The sequence below is a fragment of the Crocuta crocuta genome, unplaced genomic scaffold (assembly GCF_008692635.1).
Source record: "Crocuta crocuta isolate KB4526 unplaced genomic scaffold, BGI_CrCroc_1.0 scaffold846, whole genome shotgun sequence".
NCBI lineage: Eukaryota > Metazoa > Chordata > Mammalia > Carnivora > Hyaenidae > Crocuta > Crocuta crocuta.
Window position 1 is genome coordinate 1 of NW_027527141.1, and position 7,489 is coordinate 7,489.

A 7,489-nucleotide genomic window follows, 5' to 3' on the forward strand; every position below is an offset into this window, starting at 1 on the left:
AGGATGTGGTATACCACAACAGGCCTCGAATAAATGGTATCTCTTAATGTTGATATTAATATTAGTAAAGTTGTGCACTGTAAGAATTTTCTATCACACCTTTGTCTCATTTAATCTTCAGATTTTGCTTGAGGTAGTTAGAATCGGTAGTAACATGAACTTTTTGCAGACAACAAAACTGAGGCATATTAAAGTTAAATGATTTCTTATGATTATATAATTGAGTGAATGCAGATTAAGAATCAGTTATTATAAATTACAATTTGGGGCGTCTGCGTGGCTCAGGCGGTTAAGGGTCGACTTCGGCTCAGGTCATGACCTCACGGTTAGTGGGTTCGAGCCCGCATCGGGCTCTCTGCTAACAGCTAGCTCAGAGCCTGGAGCCTGTTTCGGATTCTGTGTCTCCCTTTGTCTCTGACCTCCCCTGCTCAAGCTGTGTGTGTCTCTCTCTCTCAGAAATAAATAAAACGTTAAAAAAATTATAATTCATTAATCCTTTGACTACATATCACTGTCACCTTCTGCTTCTCCAGAATCTCAATATTCCACAGCACCTTTTATGTTCCTTTAATATTCCCCATGTAAAATTTCAGTTTGAGTTTTTAATAAGCTATTTCATAAAATTCTAAAAATGGCTGAAATAATAGAAATAATAACATTACTAATTAAAAACACTATGTTACCAGTCATGTGTAAGTTAAACAAGTCTTTTCCACCTCATATTTGATATATGACATGAGTGTCACTTTTGCTCAAAAATGAGTTGAGAGAACTTTAAGTAAATTCTCTAAAATAATTTGATGTCTAGAAAGCTGGATTCTCATCTCATTTTATTCCCAAATCAACTACAGTTGGCTTAGGAATATTCATATAAACCATAAAACTATGAAGGTTTTTGAGTAGATTATAAGAGAACATATCACTTACTTTGGGTAGAGGAAAGTTTCTTAAGCAAGACACAGAAAATGCTAACCTAATTAAAAATACTTATTATTCAAAAGAGATTTTTAAGAAAGAAAACAGGCAAGATAGATGAGAAAAATATATTGACAATACATGTCACTGACAAAGTAGAGAACATCAGAGCATATAAAAAATTTCTATATATCTATAAGAACAGTTCATAACCCCAGCCCAAAAAATATACACATGGCTTTTATAAACTTTTATAAACTGATTAGAACATATATAAAACCATAATTAAACATTAATATTCAGGAATGCCAACTAAAATGACAGAGTGGGGCACCTGGATGGTTCAGTCGGTTAAGCGTCTGACTTCGGCTCAAGTCATGATCTCACAGTTCGTGGGTTCGACCCCCACATCAGGCTCTGTGGTGACAGCTAGCTCAGAGCCTGGAACCTGCTTCAGATTCTGTACCTCGCCCTCTATCTGACCCTCCTCTACTCATGCTGTCTCTCTCTCTCTCAGAAATAAATTAAAAATAAAAACTTAAAAAAAAATAAAATAAAATCACAGAGTCTACTACAGACATGAGACTGTCAAAAATGGAAATGGTAACACTAAAGATTATTAACAATGGAGAACTAATTTATATTTCTAGCTAGAGTATACATTGGAAGAAAGTTGAGCTCATTTCAAAAGTTGGAAGTGTACATCTCCTACAACTCAGAGAAACTTGTGTATGTGTACCCAAGGAAACATATCCAAGAGTTTTTATGGCACTAACATTTATAAAAACTAAAAATAGAACAATCTATGAGGTCATCAAAAACAGTGTAGGTAAATGCATTGTGATTTACAAAATGGCTAAATTTCCAATACAGTGTTGAGTGAATTAAACACATTTAAAAAAGAATACACAGTATGATTGTAACTATAAATAGACCAAAATACAGAAAACTAAACTGTATTGTTTAGAGTTATGTTAGTAATTGTGGAAACTAGAAAGCGAGAAAAATGCACAAAAGTCAGGGCACTAACTGCGGTTAAATAATCAGCAATGTCAGGAAAGGAATGGAAAGTAGGCTTGTAGGAGAAAAAAAAGGTTTAGGTTACCTTCGTGCATTTATTTCAATAACTGTGTTTATTGGCATTCAACAAATATTTAAAGGCTTCTGCTCAAAATAGGAATTAGATGCTGGACATGGAGAGGTAAATATATTTTCAACAATCTTAAAAAGTGATAAATATAGAAAAATGAATAAAGAAAGGGCAAAAAACAGTCTTTCAAGTCAAAAGATCTTATAAGTAATGCAGAAAATTTTATGTATAAAGGAAGAAAACAACATGATTAGAAGGAAATTCACTAACCCATTACATTCAGTCATATAAACTTAATGAACAAAAACTTCTATTCTGTGAATTTTGATTAGGAAAGAGACAGTGGTGAAGCAGACAATTCAGATCTGAAACATTCTGGGTTCAGAACTAATTGGGATTTGGTAGTGGTTTCATGTGGAGGAGGAAAGAAGATTCTCAGAAGGATAATGCTTGGGCTTTCTCTCTGCATCTCCCAAAAAGTAGAGACCAGTGACAGTGATAAAGTGGTTAATAAAAAGGCAGATTTGGCTGAAGAGAAAGAGGGAGGGGGCAGAGTTGTGGAGAAAAGAAAGACAGAAAACTAGAAGAGTGTATTTTTATTGAAGGGAAGAGTATTTCAGGAAGGGTGTTATAAGTAGTTACCTGAAGCCTTCTTTGAAGACATAATATTGAAAATGTGGAATAATCACGAGTTGAGTTCTGAATACTAGATGTGATTGTGAATGCATTTCACTGGAGAGAAAACGCTGAGATGAGGAAGTGAAGTGAGTAGGCCACGTGACCCATTTTACAGGTTTTAGTGTGGATTTGGGGTGGACGTTATCTAAACTAGAGGGAGGCATTCTAAACATGAAAGTGAAAAAATAAGCAAAGAGATTTGTATTGTGTATGTTTAAGTGTTTTTATGATTTTTCTTTCACTCTGATAACTATGTGAGTAGGAAGAAAGAGTCAGAAATTAGACTTAAAGAAGAAAGGAAGCTGTAAGAAGAGATTAGAAATTTCTGATAATGCAATACAACACTGTGATCTGTACATGTTCAAGGCACAGTTTGATGAATCAGCATTCAAACATTCTAAGGGTCAGATTATGTCTGAGTGCAAAATAAATACTGACTGACTGATGGATTGAATGATTGATTGTCCTTGATCTTTCTGAATTAATAGTATGGCTCAGTGATATTGGATTTCCTCTCTTACAGTTTTTTTAAAAAAATTTTAAAAGATATTTTATTTATTTTTGAGAGAGAGAGAAAGACTGCATGATCAGGGTAGAGTCAGAGAGAGAGGGAGACACAGAATCTGAAGCAGGCTCCAGGCTCTGAGCTAGATGACAGCACAGAGCCCGATGCGGGGCTCGAACCCACGAACCGTGAGATCATGACCTGAGCCAAAGTCGGATGCTTAACCGACTGAGCCACCCAGGCGCCCCCTTCTCTTACAGTTTTACAATCTGTTTGAACAGACACAGGAACAGGATCTCGAGTAATAAATGATAAGTTTTCCAGTAGTAATTTTTTGTTTGAAACAAAAATTTTGTACTTGACTGGAAAGAAAAATCTGTTTACAATATCTTAGGTTATATCTAAAATCCTCAAACCAGATGCAAATTGCACCCCAGGATGTTCATATTTAGGTGCATTTGTGATTTATTGTCTTGGCAGGTAAATTTGGAGGGAGGTCTTAGAATTTTCTGACACCTAAAAATAGTAAAAAAAAATAAATAAAAGCTTTTAGGGATGACAGAACCATGTAATTTTTTTTCATTTTTACCAAGGTGAGTCTATATTTCTCTCTAATTATCTTTCTTTAAATTTATAAAACACACAAATAGTGTGGTTTGAGGAGCAAATGCTTGCTAGCTAACTAGGAAAGGCATTGGTAATGCTCCTGTCATTTTGGAACTTGCTCAAGAATCATTACATTTATTGAAAGAATGCTCTATGAATCTTCAAAACTATTTTCCTAAGTCCTTTTTATTCTAACTCTACACAGTTTTAGGAATTACAAAAGTTGGCTTCATTTTTGTGGCAGGATACCGAAGGGCATTCCTTCGATAATGTACCAGGTCTCTTTTTTCAAATCTTTTTACAGAAAAATACAATCATGTAGGCGGCATTTGCTTCTGTAAACAGAATTGCAATTATGTGAGATGTCCCCCTTGATTCAGGTTTCATTTGCTGTCACTAAAATGGCCAGACAGGCTAAAATCACTCGCTGTTTCTCAAATCCAGTAGATGACGCTTTCAACCAGGCACTGATAAATCTGGCTCCCATTCCACTCGTTAGGAGCGGAATCTTAATAACTAAGTAACTGTCTTCAAAGATGCAGTTGAGACTAACTGATCTGAGCAACTTACTTGGCTTTTTATGGTGACTCTCAAAGTGCATCAAGGATGAGGAAATACTACCGATTTAAAAATAATATCTAACCCCCTTTAGAAAGTAACAAAATACAAAACAATGACTACAACAATAAAAATAAGACTTTCCCTCTCTTGTTTCTGTGTGTAACTTTTTTTCTTTCCTTCTTTAGTGGGACAAGCATAGCTACCAGTAAAGAAGATATGTTCTTCCTCATGGTACTCATTTTAACTGTCCTTGATATTTCTGCCAGTTTCCTTCACAAAAACAGATTCTTGGTACTGTGGCAAAAAGCATAGGAAGCTTCACCCATTTCCCACTCATAAACGGGAAATACGTTTAACTACAAAAAGTCGTGCAAAGCTTTGATAATATGGAACCCGTCCCTTTAGATGTCAAAGTGCTTCATGTATGCTTTTGGTTAAAGATAGATTACACATGCTAAGAGCCTCCTCTACTGAGTCAGATCTTTCATTCCGATCAATTCCTCTCACGTTATAGAAATATGTGGAAAATTTTGTTTTAAGATTTAAGGAACAAGAGAGGGGACAGGAAAAAGAAGCTTCTTGGTTTTGAGTTATCTTGTATTATGAAATGTCACATATAGTTTAAATCAGAGAAATTAGGATGGGCCAATGATCTCAAGTCTCTTCTAGATCTAATCACTGTGGAAGAAGCTAATTATGGTTTTAACTCTCACTTCTGTATTCCAGCTGGTATCAATGATGCTCAAACTTTTCCTTCAAATTTGGAATGTACTGTTTATAAGTATGTGCATGCGTTGCCCCTGCTGCCCCGTGATTCAAATTTGGCTCTGCCTGAGAAAGCTTTGGGCTTTCTCCCTAACCCTTGCAGTCCAAATTTCAAGGCTGCAATCTCAGAATCCTCATTCAGTACAGAATCTGGTACAGAGACAGATTCACAGGTAACTTTGAGAACAGTATGTTTTGAAAACTGCAGATTCATCATGTACTCTTTCATTAATATTCTCAGATAATCAGATTTATATAATACTGCTAGAACAATATAGTCCTCTCCAATCTTTCTGGGAAGCATCTGAAATATGAGATCTCTTTGCATGAAAGAGAAAGTGAATGGAATGTCACCATCCTGGACCCCTTTCTCTCAAATCATCAAAGATTAAATTTGTTAAATATATTCTTTTCTTAAATGAATATTTTCTATACTATTTGTGTATTATTCACTCAGATGTATGATTGTTGCTTGAGGAAGGAGAGGGGAGTCACAGGCTTAATGAAGGGTTTTCTGACTTGCAAACTTATAAGTGTCTTTCTGAATCCAAAGGAGGTATATGTGTGGTACCTCTTCAGTTCTGTCTTGCCAAAGCTCAGTCTCTTTATCTCTGAAGCTCAATAAAATATTTTTTTCTGTGCTCTTATAGAGTTTAACCACTTTAGTGATGTCAACCATACTCTCCATTACAAAATAATAAAATATTGGGGTGCCTGGGTGGCTCAATTTGTTAAACGACCAACCTCGACTCAGGTCATGATCTCATGGTATGTGGGTTCGAGCTTGGAGACTGCTTCGGATTCTGTGTCTCCTCTCTTTGGCCCTCCCCTACTCATACTATGTCTCTCTCTGTCTCTCAAAAATGAATAAATGTTAAAAAATTAAAAAACAATAAATATTAAGATGTCGCATTGATGCAAATTGTTACATAGCATATGCATACAGAATATAATTTTTTAAAAGTTTTAAATATGTATTTATTTATTTTGAGAGAGACAGAGTATTAGTGAGGGACCAGAGTGAGAGAGAGAGAATCCTAAGCAGGCTCCACGCTGTCAGTTCAGAGCCCAACACAGGGCTCCATCTGAAGAACTGTGAGATCATGACCTAAACCCAAATGAAGAGTTAGATATTTAACTGAATGAGCCACCCAGGTACCCCCCGCCCTGAAATAGTTTATGTTCCTCATATGAGTCCAAAACCCCTTAGATTCATCCAGTATTAAAATGTTTCACCTATGACTATTGAGGTAAAGGTAAAGAGAAAAGAAGAAAAATAAAACAAAAATGTGTTGTTTAATTTCTGCAACTTTATCTGCATCCTTTCCAGTAACTTTAAAAAACTATTCTGTTTTGGGGAGGATTTAGGGGAACCCAGTTAATCACCCATTCTCCACTCCCAAGTAGCTGAAATCAATTCACAAAATAAACAATGAGAGGTAAAGCCATGGTAATACAAATATAAAATATTCTTTGTAAAATTTGACATTGGAAAATCTGAATTGTATCTCTAGGGAGCTGGCTTGTAATACTAGACCCCAGATATAGTCACAATTACCCACTCAGTAATAAGCAAAACTGAAAAGCTCCATGCTTTCTCAAGGGGTGAGCCCAGTCCTGTCATGAAGGCACAGACTAGATGACATGTCACTGTGGCTAAAAGAGGGGAAATGAGCCAGATTACAAACTGCAAATGTATCCTTCTAAATTTACCAGTCAGGTTAAGTTACTCCTCCATACTTGGGGAGAAATGAGTTAAAGGCAGAGAGAAGCAAGAAACTCTATCTAATTGAAAAACCAAAAACACAGCAGAAGTAGGGAACAAAGTTCTCCCTTACACTACCCTTCATATTTTTTCTTACAATCACTTGTATATAACAATGAATTCCTCATTCAACTAGACTCATGAGATGAGCAGTTTATCAGGATAAATCTGATAAACCTTTGTTTGGCAGTATAATTTTCTCCATAAGCACTCTGAAATAAGTCAGAAGAGAATATTAATTAAATCATTTTGTGCCCAAGGTTGAAAATTTACTATATATTCTATTTCCCATCAAAAAAATTGCATCCAATCACATAATTCCAAAGAACCTATCAGAAATTATGTGATGATATTAAAATTTAACTAGATACTTTAATAATAAGATGCCAAAATGGAGATGTTTCAAATATTACTATAATTTTCTTTTCCATTATCAAATCCTTGGGTAGAGTTAAATTCAAATATTATATTTCCTTACAAATTGACTCCCTAAGACATTCAATGTCCAAAGAAGTAAATTCAAAATCAAAGTATCTTGACCTTGTGAGTAAAAATCCAAACAAAAATTTTCCTCCTTTTTTCTTCCTTTATATCTCTGCTAAAA